Source organism: Chelonoidis abingdonii, chromosome 25, assembly GCF_003597395.2.
Source record: "Chelonoidis abingdonii isolate Lonesome George chromosome 25, CheloAbing_2.0, whole genome shotgun sequence".
In the NCBI taxonomy this organism is placed as follows: Eukaryota; Metazoa; Chordata; order Testudines; family Testudinidae; genus Chelonoidis; species Chelonoidis abingdonii.
In genome coordinates, this window is record NC_133793.1 from 18,425,561 (window position 1) to 18,445,160 (window position 19,600).

Sequence of the window (19,600 nt, forward strand, 5' to 3'; positions counted from 1 at the left end):
TAAAAAATGCATTTTGGAGGGCACCAAAACTACTCTCTTTGGGTCAAATTTTGCAAATAGTTTTGGCTCAAAAAAAAACCTGAAAATTGTTTGTTGGGGTGACATTCCCGCTGGAACTATCTGGACCAGTGATCTACTAGGTCACTCCAATCCTCCACTCTGGGAGGCAGCCTTACCCTGCTCTGCTGTGAGAACTCCCACTCCTGGACTGTTCACACACAGCCTCCAGCACGTAAGCTGCTCCCAGCTACGTGAGTGAGAACTTTTAGCCAGCCACTGAGTGGATTGTGCAACACAATGACACTAGCCAATATCTCCAGTCCCAGACACAACTCTAGAAACTTCCATCTTGCAATGTCCAGTTATGCCCACTGGACCCTGCAAGCTCATATGAGTTTGTCAATTTAACAAAGAAATTGATATGTGCCAGCCTTGTTATCCCAAGAGGAGTCACTGACATGCCTCAGACCAATGCACTGCTTCAGGAAGAATAAACAAACACATTTATTATCTGCAAAAAATAGATTTTAAGTGATTATAAATCAAAGCACAATAAGTCAGATTTGGTCAAATTAAATAAAAGCAAAACACATTCTAAGCTTATTTTAACAATTTCAGTACCCTGACAAACTTAGATGCTTCTCATCACAGGCTGGCTGGTTGCCCTTCAGCCAGGCTCATCCTTTTGATTAGCACTTCAGTCGCTTGGTGGTGTTATCTGTAAATGGAGGTGGAAGAGAGAGAGCATGGCCAATAGCTTTCCCTTTTATAAGGTTCTTCCTTCTTCTTGGTTTTGCTCCCCCCCCTTCAGAGTCAGGTGAGCATTATCTTATCATAGTCCCATACTGACCAAGGGAAGGGGGGTGACTCATTTGAGAGTCCAACTGATTCTTTGTTGCTGCCTAGGCCAGCGTCCTCTGTTCCTGTGAAGTTGGGCCGGGTTTGTCCAATACATGCCCTGATGAGGTCTGAACTGCCCCTCTGCTCCTGGAGAGTTTTGCCTGGTCTTGTTTTAACATTTTCAACCTCATAACTATATACAGGTACATTACTATAACCAGTACATTACTATAACAACAATGCTCAGTGCATCACAAGCCTTCCAAAGACATCGGACATGACAAACTTTGCATTGGAAACCACACAATGATATTATAAGGATGAACATGGAGATGTGGAGTGTTCCTCCAAGGTACAGAGTGTCATATGAGCAAATGTCAAAACAAGTCATTGTGACATTTTGGAAACGAAACCTCATTTCTAATCAACATTATATTTATGAAACAATATTTACAATATCATAATGTGAACTTCAATCAACATGCAAAATGTTTCATTAGAGCCCAATAATTTTGTTTTGTTTTCTTTTTTCACTTTGGTGACACAACCAACCAACCATCCCTCCTACATGCAGTTTGAAACTGAAACAAACAAATTTTGTACAGATTTTTTGCTTCAAAAAATCAATAACTCACCAAGCTTTAAGCAAAAGCCATGGGGACTGGCTGTTTCATGAGAAAGGAGGACTGTAAACTTTGGTTCTTGATTTTCAAAGGGGATACTTTCAAAGGCCTTTGAACTCCCTTAGTCTCCTTTGAAAATCCCATGCTGGAATACCTGGCCTCTACCACTCATGTGAAAACAGGTCTCCTTTAGCTACTAGTTGCTCTCTTGTTCTCTTCTGGGTCCAGCTTCTAGAGGGAGACATAAGATAGATATAAACAGAGCCATTATATCACCCTGTAGGCCACTCCTCTAGACTTTGCACCTGAAACAAGCATATTGCCTCCTTGTGCAGTACAGGAAATGCAAAGTGAAGTGGGATTTATAAGGAATAGCCAGAATGTATTTGTCAAGAACAAATCATGCCAAACCAATCAAATATCTTTCCTTGACAGGTTACCGGGTTGGTGGATGAGGAGAAGCAGTAGACGAGATATATCTTTATTTTAGTAAGGCTTTTGACACAGTCCCACACGACATTCTCCTAAACAGACTATGGAAATGCAGTGTAGACAAATTATTATAAGATGAATGCACAACTGATTGAAAGACCATGCTCAAAGAGGAGTTATGAATGGTTCACTGTCAAACTAAGAAGGCATATCTAGTGGGGTCGCAGAGGGTCAGTGCTGGGTCCAATGCCATTCAACATTTTAATGAATTACTTGGATAATGGAGTAGAAAAAATGCTTATAGAAGTTGCAGATGACACCAAGCTTTGAGGGGAAACAAGCACTTTGGAGGACAGGATTAGAATTCAAAACTACATTGACAATTTGGATAATTGGTCTAAATTAATCAGCATCAAATTCAACAAAGATAAGTGCATAGTACTTCACTTAAGAAGGAAAAATCAAATGCACAACTACGTAATGACTGACTAGGTGGTAGTACTGTGGAAAAGATCTGGGGTTATGGTGGATCAAAAATTTAATGTGTTTCAATAATGTGATGCAATTGTGAAAAAGGCTAATATCATTCTGGGATGTCTTAACAGAAGTCTTGTATGTAAGACAGAGGAGGTAATTGTCCCACACAACTCAGCACTGGTGAAGCATCAGCTGGAGTACTGTGCCCAGTTCTGCGTGCCACACTTTAGGAAAGATGAGGACAAATTAGAAAGATTCCAGAGGAGAGCAATAAAAAAAATGAAAGATTTAGAAAATCTGACCTATGCGGAAAGGTGAAAAACCTGGGCATGTGTAGTGTTGAGAAAAGAAGACTGGGGGGACCTGATAAGGACTGTTATAAAGAGTATGGGGATCAATTGTTCTCCATTTTCGCTGAAGGTAGAAGAAGTAATGGGACAGGTAGAAGAAGTAATGGGACTGGAACTGGTGACTTCAGGAGGTCCCTTCCAGCCCAACTTTTCTATGATTCTGTGATTTTGTTGCTGACATAAACATACAGTTAAGGGTTAAGAAGCTCAGCTAGCCTAGCTGTCACCTGACCAGAGGAACCAATGGGGGGACAAGATGTTTCAAGAGGAAGGAGGGAAGTTCTTCCTTTGTTCTATTCATTAAGTTCTGTGCCAGAGTGAAAAGATCCAGGAATCAACTAGGGTAGTGAGTATTAGAGAAGGAATGAATTAGCTTATGTTTATTTCCTTTTGTGACTTTGTCTTATTTGCATTAGAGGGATAATCAAATTGGGTTTTCTTTTGTGTAACTACGGTTTTTCCAAAGGGGAACATCCTCTGTGTTTTAAATCTGTTGTCTGTGAGAGTAGCTTACATGCTAATCTCAGAGGTACTCCTTTCACCCCGTTTCCTTAATTAAAAGTCTTCTTTTTAAGAACCTGATTGATTTTTTCCTTGTTTTAAGGTCCAAGGGGTTTGGATCAGTGTTCACCAGGAAATTGATGGCGAAATCTCTCAAGGTTACCCAGGGAAGGGTTACAGTACTTGGGAGGGATATATTTTGAGGGGGAAGACAAAGTTCCCCAAATGACTCATAAACAGCTGTTTTAATGTTTGGATGGTGGCAGCATACTGATCTAAGCTGGTAATTAAGTTTAGGGGTTCTCATGCAGGTTCCCACATCTGTACCCTAAAGTTCAGAGTGGGGGTGAAACCTATGACAGTTACCCTGTTTAACAGGAGACCACAAATGGTCATCTAGCCCCACTACTGCTGTGGGGGGAGGGACCTGTAGCTGTGGCCAATTACTCCCTGCCTCTGGTGGAGTTTTAGTTCCGGGGTGAGTGCTGGAGTTCACAGATGCTTGTGTGTCGACACAGGGAGTGCTAACGCCGTGCCATGCTTCTCCATGGGTCAACTGGAGTGAGGCAGGATCCTGGACTGTCTGCCTGGCACCATCCAGAAGAACTAGGGGCTAGCTTCATAAACTAGGCATGGGGACACTGAGTGTCACCAGACCTAACTTTTAGGTACCTAGAAAACCACTGGAAATCTGGCATTCACAAAGGCTGAGTTCAGCTCTCAGACTCCCTGTGCAATGAGTGGGAAGTGACAGGTGCCTCAGAATGAGATTTGCAAAAGCCAGAACTTTGGTTGGGGAATCAACTAAGGTAACCAATGGACATGACAAGGAGAGGAGTGTGTGCTAAGCCCCACCCCTCTCAGGCAGTTCAACACCTAAGCTTTTTTTTGCAAGTAAGGGAAAGAGGCACTCCCCCATAACTTTTAGCTTAATGGTTATGAGACACATCTGGGATATGGGAGACCCCACATTCACATCTCTCATGCTGAGTGGCAGAAAGGATTTGAACAGGGCTTTGCCACCTCTCAAACCACTGCCCTGTGGGATATTCTGACTGGGGGCTCACTCAATAACACCTGTTGGAGTCATTCCAGTGTGGATAAATAATGAAAGTCATTGGAACAGGGGACTGGATTCTGGGTCTCCCAGCTGAGTGCTCTAACCACTAGGCTACAGAGGCATTCTCATGCTTGGTTTCTCTCTGTCTGACCTACCCAGAGCAGAATGGGAATACTCCCTCTACATACATCTCTAGGGAAACAGCACCTGCTCAACTGTAGGTCCCTTTTTTCCCCAAGGCCTCTTCTCCTATAGCAAGGATGGGGTAGCCCCTCTTCGCAGGAGTCTGAGGATACTTTCCCCACTCCTGGAAATTCTGTGCTCAGATCAGGGCCCCAGAATGCCAGAAGCCTCCCAAATAAAAATAGACCCATGTGCAACGGACAAACCTCACTGCCTTCTCTGAGCTATTAGTGAGATGCTCAGATACTGTGGTGATGAGAGTCATATAAGTAGATATAGATTAATAGGCCAGAAGGGACCATTGTGATCAGCTAGTCTGACCTCCCTTATAACATAGGCCAGAGAATTGCCCAAAATAATTTCTAGAGATCTTTTTGGGGAAAAAAAATCCCATCTTGATTTAAAAATTGTCAGTGATGAAGAATGTACCGCAACCCTTGGTAAGTTTTTCCAATGGTTAATTACTCTCAGTGTTAAAAATGCACACCTTATTTCTTGATGGCATAGATAGGATAGATTAGATAGATACTAAAGAATAATATGAATTCAATTTTATTTTATGTAACACCCTTTTAGACAAAATATACCCCACACATTTTGCAGAGAAAAAAAATACATACAACAGGATTAAATAGTACACAAAAGCAGAGAGAAATGAACATAATTAGTATAAGTTAATGAGAAATAAACACAGGGAAATGAGAAATACTATAACTGAACTTTTGGTCACTTTGGGCTTGTTTATTACAGACTCCTGGCTGGGATTGGTGTGTCAGCAGCGCCCCATACTGGCATAGCTACATCATCCGCATGAATGACATAAGCTATACCATCAGATACACTCTTCTGTCAGCATAGTTCCTCTACATGATGGATTTTGGTGGCATAGCATGTCAGTGAGGGACTGTGACTTTTTTCACACTCCTAGCCCACATAGCTATTTGGCAAACTTTGCTGTGTACACCAGACCTTCCACAATATTTCTCATCTAAAGATATGAAATAACTTTACAGACAGAAAAAGGTTGGGCAGTTTTGTTTTGTTTTTTGAAGGAGGCTAACTCCCAGTGGGAGATGGACACCTACATCCCTTTGGCTCCCATGAAAATCCAAGCCTCAGCATTTGGGGGAGTTAGGCAATAGGGAATGTTCAATTCACCCACTACTAATAGGCACCCATATCAGGGATGGAGCATCAAATGAAACATGGCAGAGGTGTTTACAGGCCTGTGGACTCTTACTCCCATGAGTGAAGGGATTCACGTGCATTGGCAGGAGAGGAGAGGATGTAAGTCAATCCAACAATTACTTATGGCCATGATTCTCAAAGGAGCATAAAGGAGTTCATTGAAAAATCAAGGGGAGTTGGGTGCCTAACTCCCTTAGGCTCTCTCGGAAATCTGAGCCCACATGCTTAAGTAGTTGAAGGAATGGCCCAAAATTTCATTTTTTTTAGTCAAATGTATGTCATAGAATCATAGAAATGTCAGGCTGTAAGGCATCTTGAGAGGTCATCAAGTCCAGCCCCCTGTGCTGAGGCAGGACCAAGTGAACCTAGACCAGACCTGACAAGTGTCTCTCCAACCTGTTCCTAAAAACCTCCAGTGATGGGAATTCCACAACCTCCCTTGGAAGCCTGTTCCAGAGCCAGGGGCGGCTCCAGGCACCAGCATGCCAAGTGCATGCTTGGGGTGGCAAGCCATGAGGGGCACTCTGCCGGTCGCCGCGAGGGCTGCAGGCAGGGTGCCTTCGGCGGCATACCTGTGGAGGGTCCGCTGATCCCATGGCTTCGGCAGACCTCCAGCAGGTCCGTGGGACTGGGAACCTCCTGCAGGCAAGCCGCCGAAGGCAGCCTGCCTGCCGTGCTTGGGGCGGTAAAATACGTAGAGCTGCCCCTGTCCAGAGCTCAACTTCCCTGAGAGTTAGAACGCTTCTCCTAATAGCTAACCTAAATCTCCCTTGCTGGAGATTAAGCCCATTACTGCTTCTCCTACCTGCAATGGGCATGAAGAACAATTGTTCGCTCTCAACTTTAGATGAGCCAGTAACATATTTGAAGCCTGTTATCAGATCCCCAGTCAGTCTTCGTTTCTCAAGACTAAACATGCCCACCTTTTTTCGCCTTTCCACATAGGTCAGGTTTGCTAAACCTTTTATCATTTGTGTTACTCTCAGCTGGACTCTCCAATTTCTCCACATCTTTCATAAATATGTGAAACACGTTCAAGGTGACACAGCAACAAATGTTATGTTTATAAATTAAGGTTAATTGTAATGTTCTATTGTTGGATCCTTTCTCGATCCTTCCTAGTGATTAACCTCCACATTTAATAACATTTAGCACCCTATAAAATCTTTCACCGATAGATATGAAAGCTCTTTACAACAGTCCTGAGGCTTCAACTCTGCTGCTCCAACCCCTAGACCCATTCCCCTGCAAGAGTCATCAAATGTAACCTAGGATCCTGACTCCCAGCGTCCCCCTTCTCTAACCACTAAAACCCACTCCCTTCCCAGAAAGCAGAATAGAACCCAGGAGTCCTGACTCCCAAAACCCATATGTTCTAACTTAATACATCCTATTCATGGAAGTAGATATCGATGCCAGTATTCTTGATCCTCTTAGAAGAACATTTTCCTCACAAGGACCTTTTTCATGGCTCTCTTCACATCCTTGTTCCTCAGAGTAGAGATCAATGGGTTCAACATGGGGTGACGATGTTGTACAGCAGAGGGATTAACTTGTCATTATCCAGTGAGTAGCTAGAGAGGGGTCTGACATAGGTGAAGATACTACTTCCATAGTAGAGCAGGACTGCAGTGAGATGTGACACACAGGTGGAGAAGGCCTTGCTCCTCCCCTCAGGGGAATGTATCTTCAGTATCCTTGAAACAATGTATCCATATGAAAGTCCAATGCACTGGGTGGGGCTCCACCCCAAGAAGAAGCTGGAGACCAGTATCATAGTGACACTGAATGAGATGTCTCCACAGGAAAGTGCCAGCAGTGGTGGGATATCACAGTAGAAGTAGTTGATCCTGTTGGCCTCACAGAAGGGCAGGTGGATAGTGAGGAACATGTGCAAGGCTGTATTGAGTGCACCACTAAGCCAGGAGACTGACACCAGCAGAACACAAAACGTCCTGTTCATGAACAGCGTGTAGCGCAGGGGGTTGCATATGGTCACGTAGCGGTCGTACACCATGGTGGCCAGCAAGATACACTCAGCACTCACAAAAAAGAGGAAGAAGTAGAGTTGTGTTGCACACCTTGCATAGGAGACACTGCTCCTGCCTGAGACGAGGTGTACCAACATCTGGGGGACAGTGGAGGTGGTCTGGCAGATGTCTAGGAGGGAGAGGTTTCCCAGGAAGAACTACATTGGGGTTTGGAGACATGGTTCCACCAAGGAGAGAAAGATAATGAGCATGTTCCCCAAGACAGTGAAGATGTAGATGATGGGGATAACCCAAGACAGTAGGAAATGTAACCCCTGAATATTATGAAATCCAAGAAGGATGAATTCACTTGGTGTGGTTGATTCTCCATGACCACATCTTCACCTGCCTGCAGCAGAGAGGAGAATGGTCTATACAGAAGGGAAAAGGAGTTATGATACAAGAATTTGCATATTTCAGTTTGGTCACTGGCAAAACCAGGAGTCTAGAATTTCTTCCTACTAATCCTCTCTAACCATTAGATCCCATTTCCCTCTCAGATCCAGAATGCAGGCTAGACATCCTGATTCCCTAACCCTGATCTGAACCCTAGAACCTGTTTGCCTTCTGGAACTTGTATTCAACCCCAGGAATGTCACTGCTTGAGCATGCACCATTCCCAGGGCTGAAGAATGCTTCTGGCTCCTAGACCTCACTGCTCTAACCACTACAATACACTCCATCCGAGAGCCTGCAGTGCAATCCATGAGACCTGTCTCCAAGCGCCTGGTGCTAATCTATAGACCCCCACTCACCTGCCAAAACTTGGAATAGAAACCAGGAGTGCTGGTTCCCAACCTCTGCTTCTCCAACCAATAGACCTCTCATAGTTGAGAATAGAACCCAGGAGTCCTGATTCTGAGTCTCTCAGACCACTAAACAGCAGAGCTAACTCCCTTTCGGAGCTTGGGAGAAAACTCAAGAATCCTTGCCGTGGTAGATCACATGCCTTTACGAGTACCTGAAGGGGGACATACGAAAGCTCCTGATTCACCATCTTTGCTTTAACTCTTAGATACCAGTCTTTCCCTTAGCTGGAACCAGTGCTTGTGTATTGGAGAAAGTTTGTCCTTCCACGGACCATATCACACATATTCAAGTGATAAATAAAGGATTTTAATCTTCATGGACTGTAACTCTAGCACTACAGTCAGAGGCATGGCACTGTGAAAACAGTGACAGTGGAGAGAAAGATTATTACCGCTAGCTAGTAAAATATAAAAACGATCTAATCTTCACTTCTTCAGCTGCTCTACATTTCCAGTTTTCATTCAAAATAAACATTTAAAAAAGGATAAAAGGATAAGTATGAAATGTATGTACTTGTCAAAGACATAGTAGGTTACTGTCATAAACAGATAGCTAAGGGTTAATGTTTCTTTTCCCTGTAAAGGGTTAACAAAGGGAACCAAACATCTGACCAGAGGACCAATCAGGAAACCAAATTTTTCAAAGTGAGGGAGGGAACTTCTGGTTTGGGGTTTTGTTCTGCCTGTTTTGTTTTCTCTCGGCTATGAGAGAAGAGGTTTTCTTTCTATCTCCAAGCTTCTTTCTACCCTTCTGTTACCAAGATGTGAGTACAAAAGGAAAAGCAATAGGTTTATATTGTATTTACATGTGTGGAGTTGCTGGAATGTTTAAATTGTATCTCTTTTTGAATCAGATTGTTTATTCATATTTTCTTAAGCAATAGCCCTGTATATGTCATCTTGATCAGAGTTTATATTTTGTCTTTTCTTTCTTTTTATATAAAACTTTCTTAAAAACCTGCTTGAGGTTTTTCTCTGATTAAGGCTACAAACGAAGGGAGGGAACATCTTTTGTGTTAGCTTGACTAGATTGAATGCATAGCTCAGGGGGGAAGGTAAATTCCCTCTCGTTTTTGCATTCAAGGAGTTTAAGTACAGTATCGCCCAGGATAACCCAGGGAGGGAGAGCTGGGGATGAGATACAGAGGAGACAAGGAGGAGTTGTTTCCCTTTGGGTGAGCTCAGGGTTTCTGAGTCTGGTCCCCAAAGAAGATTTTGGAGACCAGAAGTACCAGGCACGAATTCCCGGTTGGTGCAGCGAGATCAGGTCCAAGCTGGTAATAAGCTTGGGGGAGTTTCATGCTAAGACACCAGCTTTTGGACGCTAAGGTCCAGATTTGGCAGAGGCTTATTACTGATAATGGGGAAAGTTTAGTTTCTCTCTGGATTGTAGGAGATATAACATAATTTTGACATTGGACAGAACATAGTTTTTATTCTCTTTCCATAATATGATGTTCATTCACTTCCAGGAGGGCAGAATAATTTCTCTACTGATAGGTACATCTGATATTCAGACAGTCAGAACGAAGTAAAAAAATCTACTGAGTCGGAGTTAAGTGACTTAGGAGGAAAAGTCCCATTAATTTTCTATCAGGCCTTCTTTCAAATTCTCTCACTGTGTCAAGATGATGTTTGATGTCACATTCATTTTCTGACAGTGTCTCATGGCCTTCTATAACTAGAGAATACAACCAAGATGGAGCTACTTATAGGTGGGGCGTAGCTGGTTGGAAAACATTCCAGATAGAATTGTCAGCGGTTCCAGTCAGTTGGAAGGACTAATGAGTGGGGTCCTGAGGGATACAAGTTTTCTTGATCTGGTTCTGTTCAACTATCTTCATCAGTGATTTAGATAATGCATAGAGAGTACACTTATAACATTTGCGGAGGATACCAAGCTGGGAGGGGTTGGAAGTGCTTTGGAGGATAGGATTATAATTGAAAATGATCTGGACAAACTGGAGAAATGGTCTGAAGTAAATAGGATGAAATTCAATAAGGAGAAATGCAAAGTATTCCACTTAGGAATAAATAGTCAGTTGCACTCATGCATAATAGAAGGAGAATTGTAGAATGGGATCTGGTAGTCAAAGAAGACCAGAAGCTAAATATGAGTAAACAATGTAACCCCATTGAAAAAAAAGCAAACATCCTTCTAGGATATATTAGCAGGAGTGTTGTAAGCAAGACACAAGAAGTAATTCTTCCACTCTACTCTGCACTTATTATGCCTCAACTTGACTATTGTGTCCAGTTCTGGGTGCCACATTTCAGTAAAAATGAGAAGAAATTGGAAAAGTCCAGAGAATAGCAACAAAAATTATTAAAGTTCTGGAAAATATGACCCATGAGGGAAGATTGAAAAAATATGGTTTGTTTAGTATGGAGAAGAGAAGACTAATAGGGGACATGATAACAGTTTTCAAGTACATAAAAGGTTTTTAGAAGGAGGAGGGAGAAAAATTGTTCTTCTTAACCTCTGAGGATGGGAGAAGAACGTATGGGCTGAAATTGGAGCAAGCGGGGGTTAGGTTGGACATTAGGAAAAACTTCCTAACTGTCAGGGTGGTTAAGTATTGGATTACATTGCCTAGGGAAGTTATGGAATCTGCATCGTTGCAGATTTTTAAGAGCAGGTTGGACAAACACCTGCCAGGGATGGTCTAGATTAAACTTAGTCCTGCCATGAGTTCAGGGGACTGGACTAGATGACCTCTTGCTGTTCCTTCCAGTTCTATGATTCTATGATTATTTTTCTTCTTGAAAAATTCTAATAATTTTAATAGGTAAGAATTCAATTATAAACTGCAGAGATTAAATAGTGTTTTCAACGAAATAGTCTAGAACAACTGACAGATTGTAATGAAGAAGGAGATTATTTTTATAGATTTGACCAGATGTCCAGCTATTGTAAACTGGCCATAGTTTCATTGCAGCCAGTCTGCCAGATCCCATGCTTGTGTAATGCAGCTGTAGCTCTGTTGAAGTCATAAGGCCAGATTGCAGAGCAAGAATAAATTGCTCTATAGCCTGGTGGCTTGAACACTCACCACACATGCAGAAGACTAAGTATCACACTAACCCTGCACTGCCTCTTTTATGATGTATCCACAGAGGTACAGCTTCAAAAGGAGAGATTGAGGGAGCCGCACACCAGACTATCGCTTTGTTTGAGCTGAGCAGGGAGTTTGTGAATACCAATAGGATGTGATTCTTGGATTTAGGCATCTAAAGTGGCAGGTAGGTGCCCAAGTCCTTTTGTGTATCCCACTTATTTTGCCTTTTTAAAACACACAAATACCATCTCACATCTCTCTTTCTCTCTCTTTCTAAATTTAGTATAGTTAATACACACATTTTACAGAATGGAATAGGTCTCTCTTTACACTCATCCTCTGGAACAGATAAACTCCACATACTATTTCAATTTATTTTCATAATAAGTGTTAATTTCATTTATTCTGGTCTTCCAGGTCACAGATTTCCTGTATAAATGAAAACGAAAAATCAAACCACAGAGACTGAATTTATTCTCCTGGGACTTTCCAGTGACCCACAGATGCAGATTTTCCTCTTCTCGGTGTTTTTAGTTATTTACCTAATCACTCTGGGTGGTAACATAATGATCATGGTAGTGATGAGAACTGAGTCTCACCTTCACACCCCTATGTGCTTCTTCCTTTTCCATTTATCCTTTGTGGATATCTGCTATTCCTTGGTCACGGTGCCTTAACGCACTGAGGAACTTCTTAGCAGTGCACAAAACTATTTCTGTCAATGGCTGCATTGCTCAGATATTCTTCTTCCTCCTCTCAGCTGGGGCTGAAATTTTCATTCTCTCAGCGATGGCTTATGACTGCTACACTGCCATCTGTGACCCATTGCGTTACATGGAGAGAATGAGCAAAGGGATCTGTGTTCTGTTGGTGAGTGGGGCGTGAACCACAGGCTTCTTTTATCCCCTTCCTAACACTATTTTTACTCTGAAGTTGCATTTCTGTGGCTTCAGCCAGATTCATCATTTCAGCTGTGAGCTTCCTCCTCTGTTACAACTGGCCTGTACTGAGACCCTCACTAATCAAGTGGTGCTTCTTATTTCTTTTGTGGTATCTGGGTCAAGCTCCTTCCTCCTCACGCTGATCTCCTACATTCACATCATCTCCACCATCCTGAGGATATGCTCTGCAGAGGGCAGGCGTAAAGTCTTCTCCACCTGCAGCTCCCACCTGATTGTGGTTGGCTTATTGTACCTGACAGGTTTTCTCCAGTACACAAAACCCAGCTCAGTCTCCTCTGTGGTGCTGGATCAAATATTCTCCATCCAGTACAGTGTCTTGACTCTCATGTTAAACCCCATCGTCTACAGCCTGAAGAACAAGGAGGTGAAAACAGCTCTAAGGAAAATGTTGGGAAAAGTAAAGTTTGTCAAGTAATGTTGATGATCTAAAATAAATTAAACTACATATTTTTACCTTAGATAGCATAGAACTGTGGATAACTGGTGTTTGGGAAATTTGGGAAATTCTCAGGTAATTGAGACAAATTAGGATAAAACCTCAGTTGGTCTAAATGAGCATGGCTTCATTGAAGTCAGCAGACCAGATTCCTAGTTGTACAAGAGCCAGTGGAGCGTGGGGGACTGCATCTTGGGTCTCCTAAATCCAGAGTGAGTGCTCTGAGCACTGGGCTGTAGAGTCATTCACACATTTCTAACTTTCCTCTATCTCCATATCTCTTTAATCCAGGGGATCTATGGACAATTTATACCAGCTGAGATTCTGCTGAATTCTATTAATCTATTAATCTCTGTTCTTCTGTTTTTTTGAGTAATTGTTGAAATTCTATTTAATATCAGTTATCTTATTCTATCCTACTAAAATCTCAAGGAGTTTCAATAATAATTCATAAGAATAATATAATAATCATTGGAGCCAATGGGTTTACTCCTGAGGGAGGGCTAGATCCACAAAGGAATTTAGGCTTGAACAGGAGAGTTAGCAAGAGACCCACATAAGCATATCCTGGTGGTTAGGGCATCCACATGGGTGGGAACAGATCCCCTGTTTAAATCCTGTCTCTTTATCAGACACTTGAAGTGGGGCTCTCTCACATTTCAGGTGACTACCCTGACCATTGGGATAAAAGGTATGAGTGGTCTCTTCCTTCTAATTCCTTCTTCTTCCTCCTCCAGCCCCAGCTTCATGTGAAAAAACCCTTAGGTGGGGTTAGAGGGTTCCTAGCTGAAAATGACAAGCAGAAGGATTTGTTTCCCTCATGGGGATAGGGGGATTGAACTCTTTGACAGCAGTAGGGCTTGGAACACATCCCACTCCTCAGCATCTCCCATTGACTAGGGAACCACCTATTATCATGTTAGAACATAAGAACAAATGAAAGACTGTTCCAGGTCTGACCAACGGTCCATCTAGCCCAATATCATGTTTCTGCCAGTGGCCAATACTTCAAAGAGAATGAACAGAAGAGACAGTTATTGAGTGATACATCCCCAGTCGTCCAGTCAGAGGTTTAGGGACACCCAGAACAGGGGGTTGCCTCTCTGGCCTTCTGGACTAATAACCATTGATGACCTATCTTCCATGAACTTATATAATTGTTTTTTTTAAAAACTGTCTCCAACTCAAGAAAAGGGGAACAAGAGATGTTGTTAAAATGAAAGCCTGATTTAGTATTTCACAGTTCAAATGCATTTTTACTTCTTGTCTTTAATAAAAGGTTATAAAAAGAGGTTTTTCTTTGGTGTGTTTGCCAAGGTACTAAGCAGACTGAGGTCTCTGAAAAGCAAACTTTGAACCTTGTTTAAAATTGTTTAATGTGGGACAGTTACTGGGTTACGTGGCTTAATCCTTGAAACATGATGTTGAATATCCCTTAAAATATGTTGTCATAATTAATTATAATAACCTTACAGGAAGAAAGGGAGGAGGTCTCCACTGGGTGGGCTTCTTCATTTCCCTATTATGTTTTTGTGAATCTCTTCTTCTCTACAGACATGATACTGCATGCACTTGAATGTTTAGACTAAATGGACATATTCCTACAGTCTGTCTGCCTTCAAAATTCCAATTGAGGCATAGAAGATTTCCACTTATGGACCACCTGCAGGACTGAATCTATCAATCTAATCACTTGTGCTAGGAGTCGGTATTGACACATAATTTCATTAAAATTATTCATGTATATAACATCTTCACAAGAGTAACGTTCTTGGGCACTGAGGAAGAGACAGGAGTAGATCTTGAATACAATGGAAATGAAATGTAGAGATGGATGGACCATGTTTGGAATGAATGAAGTAGGGCAAATGTGAAGTTGGTACCAATTATAGAAAAGCTGAGGGAATGAAGGCATAAATGGTTTGGCCATGTGAAAAGAAAATTAGAAGAATATATAGGAAACAGGGAGTTAAATTTAAAAGTGGAGGGAAAGAAAAGGGTTGGCAGACCCAGAACTGGATGGATGGGTGTCATACTAAAGGACATGATTAGCTGCAGAGTTTCCAAAGAATAGCATTCAAGACAGACTGGAATGGAGAAGAAGGATGTGAAGAACCAAGCCCATATAGATGGGAGTAAAGTTAAGAAGATTTGAGTTATATAAGTGCAGCAACAGGTTCAGGCACTATATTACAAGAGTGCAATGTAGCGTGCAAGCATGCAAAACACTATATTGCAGATATAACAAGATCCTTGAACAAATGTTATTGAATTAAGTTTCACATCCTTGGATTTCATTGCATTAAAAATGCAAATGTTCATGTACTTCTGTAGTACTGCATGGTGCTTCTTTAGGAGGAAGACATGAATAATGCAATTGCTGGGAGATATTGGGGACTTCAAAGGACTGTTTGGGATAATACGTGTGAAGTGGATTTTGAATGAAATTGTTGAGGGTGTAGATTATGCAAATGACCTACCTAAAATCCATTCTTCTGAAGCTACACTTTGAGCAGATACCCATTGTCTGTCTGATTACATAGTCAAGGTCTCTTCAGGTCCTCTGTCAAAGTGGCCAAACTGAGAGAGTCATGCACAGAGAGTCAGGGAGATGATTTTCTGTCTGACGCTGAGATATGTGGAACTTCGAAACCACAAGAAATCCCTGGAGTAGAGGTTGAGGACAGCTCCTCAGAGCCTGCCACCACCTTAATTATAATGTCTCTACCACTCAGAAAGTAAATTAATTGGCTTTGCTCTTAAATTACAGTACACCAATCTGTCTGATTGCATTCTCTTGGCCTGCCCAGATTCTCACACTGTATGCTTACCGTCGAGCTCCATGGTGGAACCCAGGCCGTTCAAACTGTCCGAGTGTCCCCGCAGGCACTCATGCTACAGCACTTTAAACTTCATTGATCCATGTTCACATAGGCGTCTACACTGATGAGCTAGAGGTATCCCAGTTCCTGGAGCCCTAGCATTCAAAATTAGCCAAGTGTAATGCAGTAAGTACAATGGACAGCAAGTGAGTGGAGGATCAAGACCTAGTTCACTTGGATGCGCCTGAACCCCAAAGAAGATGTATTAACATGCGCCATGCACAAACCGTGCATGGTACACACACGCTTTACGGTTGTGACCTTACCTTTAATAGAAAGGTTAGAGGAGTCAGTCAATTGAGACTACAATGAATGAGTCGCATAAGCTGGAATCAACAGCTGACTTGTGCCTCACGGGGTAGTTAGGCCAAGTTGGCGATACTAGGTTCAGTTCCCAGAGAGCCTGCAGGGTAATACACCATTCAATTACAAAAGCGACAACAATAGTGAACAGATCTGAACAATCCTTAAGAGTTACTTGAAAACAGAAAACGGTTGATAGATAGAATTTACTAGACGAAAGCAAGCTCACTAGAGATGGACAAAGGAGGTTACCATCATTTTGATAGACTTGTCGCCGTTGAGTCACTGTATCAATCATGCTGTGGATATGCTTCACCATTGTGGATGTAGAGCTTAACCGTGTGCCAAACAAGGAACAGTACTATGAACAGGACTGGCAAGTCAATGGTTTATTACAGACGGTTTTGTAGAACAAGAGGGTGCATCAGGCAGACATGAGAAGGCGGAGCCCCATCGACCATTGTATAGAGCAGTTGAACAATAGCCCCGGAATCGTAGCAAGACAGACGGGACACGATCTCCCACACCCCCCGACTGGATCCTGATATAGTGTAAGGAATTAGAGAGCAGAATGATCAGTGTCCGAGCTGTTTCGCCGAGAACTAAGCGTAACAAAGCGACGACGAAGAGACGATCGCAGAGAAGGAGACTATAGAGGAGCCTTGGGGAGGTTGCTAGGAGCACATTGAGGCTGCGAATCCCACACGAAGAACATGAGAAAGAGCGCCCGGCACGGAAGGCCGAACGAGTGAGTAACTAAAGTTAACCGTAGTAGAATCAAGCTGGGCTCGATATCCTTTCACAAAGGTGCGCTCAAAAAGTCAATCGTACAAGCCGAAATGACAAGAATGAACAGAATGAGAGACAGAGAGGTAGACAATGGCGGCAGTATAGATAAGCTGATGGAAAAGGTACGTTGGGGTACACACAGAAAGAGGTGGAAGGACTGGCCCTGAGACTAACAGATAAGGAACAAGATAAGGCGGGCAGCCCTCCAGATGTGTGCCCCCCCACCCCAGCCTCGCAGCCCAATGCATTTCTTGCACCAACTTCCACATATAAGCAGAGTCTTTGACTTAGCCAACATAACCTCCCAAACTGCTGCCAATTGCCATTTATGCTTATTCAGCTCCAAAGAAGCACAATAGCAGTCTGCAAAGTACATGAAGCATTGCATTTAATGCTACTTGAATGGAAATGCTACGATGGGATAGAACTAATTCAATTAAATTATCAAAGGATCTTGGTTATATTGCAGTGTTTGCAATTCCGCATTAAACATGCACTATTGTAAAAGTGCCTGAACCAGTTGCTGCACTTATTAACTCACATATCGTAACTTTATACTCACGAATCTATATGGTGGTTCCTTCACATCTACTTCCCCACATCCAGACTGTTGAATGCTATTCTCTGGAAAGACTTCTGCAGCTGATACATGTCCTTAGTATATACACTCCATATGCTATCTAGTCTCTGGGTCTGCCAAACCCTCTCTTTCTCACTTCTCACTGTTGAACCTACCGATGAGTCGGGTCCTAACGCACTTATCGGAAACATCTCCCCCCCTGATTTCTCTCACCTCTCTCAACAAGCCCACATACCATCCTCTATCCTTGATCTGCCCTTCCTCTAAGTAACTTGGGTCCCGAATTCACACGCATCCTGCCCCATACTCTCCATTCATGCCCCCCCTCCCGAACCATGCCATCCCGTCCTACGTCATCTTCCATTGAACAAGAATCTAGCTTCTCTCCCGCTCCTCGCTTCCTCCCCCTCGTCCCCAAGAGACGTTACTTCTGTCTCCCACCCGCCAGTTGACGCCAGATCTGATATCAAACTGTTTCGCTCAGTAGTATCCACCAAGCCAGCATTCCTAATCAAGCCTTTAAAATCATATGAACTCAAATCTAAATGTTCATCTAAGGCTGCGTCTACATATTAAGCAGACGGGGAAAATACCAACTATTCATGAGCGTAGCATTCCTAACAATGTAGCAGTGTAGCATTAGTATGCATTGGAACAGCAGTGAGTCGCGTAGGCCAACAGAGACCCACTTTAGTTTCACTGAATAGGACCTGCCTGAACCTCAATGGGTATTGTATTTGAACATGCCTAGCTCCATGCCAACAAAACGTTAACAGCCTGATGTGTGCAATGATACACAGCAGCGTACATCTACTGAAAGTTGGTTGTTACACTTATGCCTCGTCAGATGAGACCTACAAGGATGAATGAATTCTGGCGTCTATAGAACAGGTGGAAGTCATGACACCCACTAGCTGACTTGTAGACACACGCTAAATGTAAGAGGGTGCCTTATGGCAAGTGATGGATATAGGCTTCCCTCCCTGCTTCCACCTAGAGGGCGGAAAAAGGGAAGTGGGGGCCGGTTAAAAGGATTCTAAACCGTTTCCCAGAGAGACCGTGCAGGGGTGAGAGATACACATTCCGAATAGAATGGTACAAAAATAAGCACAACCAATATGACAGAATCTGTATAAACAAACATCTTGAAGATTTACTCAATCATCCAGAAACCCACAACGATGTTCACAGATAGTGATAGGATACAAAAAGGTTTATTCGAAAAGCTCCACCTTAGATCGACCAAAGGAGTGTCTATCCTAGGAGAAAAAGGAGATTCCACTAAAACATAATCCGTATCCATGTTTTAAGACTTGTCGCGCACGGTCAATTTTGTAGACGCACTAGGACCCATCACTGCTGTGCGAATATGCTCACCATTGGTGTGAGGACTGTATGTCAGCGGCTTAACGTGTGTCTCAATAAGCCACGATGTAGGAACAGTAGCTGATGTACATGACTAGGTCAAGAGGGTCATGGTGGTATTAATCAGACTGGTTTTCTGTAACGAATAATAATATGGGATGCCATCAGGTATAATCTACTTCAACTTTGGTATATTGAATGTTGAATTAATAGATTCCAAGATAAAAAAAAACATAATTTCTATCATGGTGAAACTGTTTAAGACAGTTGTTGAAATAATGAAAACAAGAAGTGCATGTTTACGTACTGCTATAGGATTCAAAACCGAGTTCTGAATATGAGACTAACAATTATGGACAAGTTAGTTCCATCTGTCCTCAAAGCTAGCTTCTATTATTTAGGTGAAAATCATAGACAAAGAAGAATATAATTCTCTCACTGATGAAAAATCGAGAGAGCAAGAAAGTTGTTCCTTAGCTTGAATGTGACAGATAGTGAAGTGTCCCATCAGTACCAGTATTGGTGAATGTCCCAAGGAAAGACACATGCACGAAGTGGCGGCACATGGATTGAATTGTGAGGGAATTGAATACACTAGATCAGGGCAATGAATAGTATATAACCGATTTCCTTATGTCTGGTGAGCTTCACAGAAACTTCTACTGGCCTGCCCCTAAAAAGGAGACAAGAAGAATTGGACTTTACTATTATTTCCATCAATATAATCACTC

The 19,600-nt window shown here is 42.5% G+C and overlaps 2 pseudogenes; one reads left to right on the top strand and one right to left on the bottom strand.

Moving 5' to 3' along the window:
• Positions 1-6,695: 6,695 nt before the first annotated feature.
• On the bottom strand, positions 6,696-7,896 carry LOC116836587 (olfactory receptor 5V1-like; annotated as a pseudogene).
• A 4,093-nt stretch (positions 7,897-11,989) lies between these two features.
• Positions 11,990-12,929, top strand: LOC116836576 (olfactory receptor 5V1-like; annotated as a pseudogene).
• Positions 12,930-19,600: the final 6,671 nt, after the last annotated feature.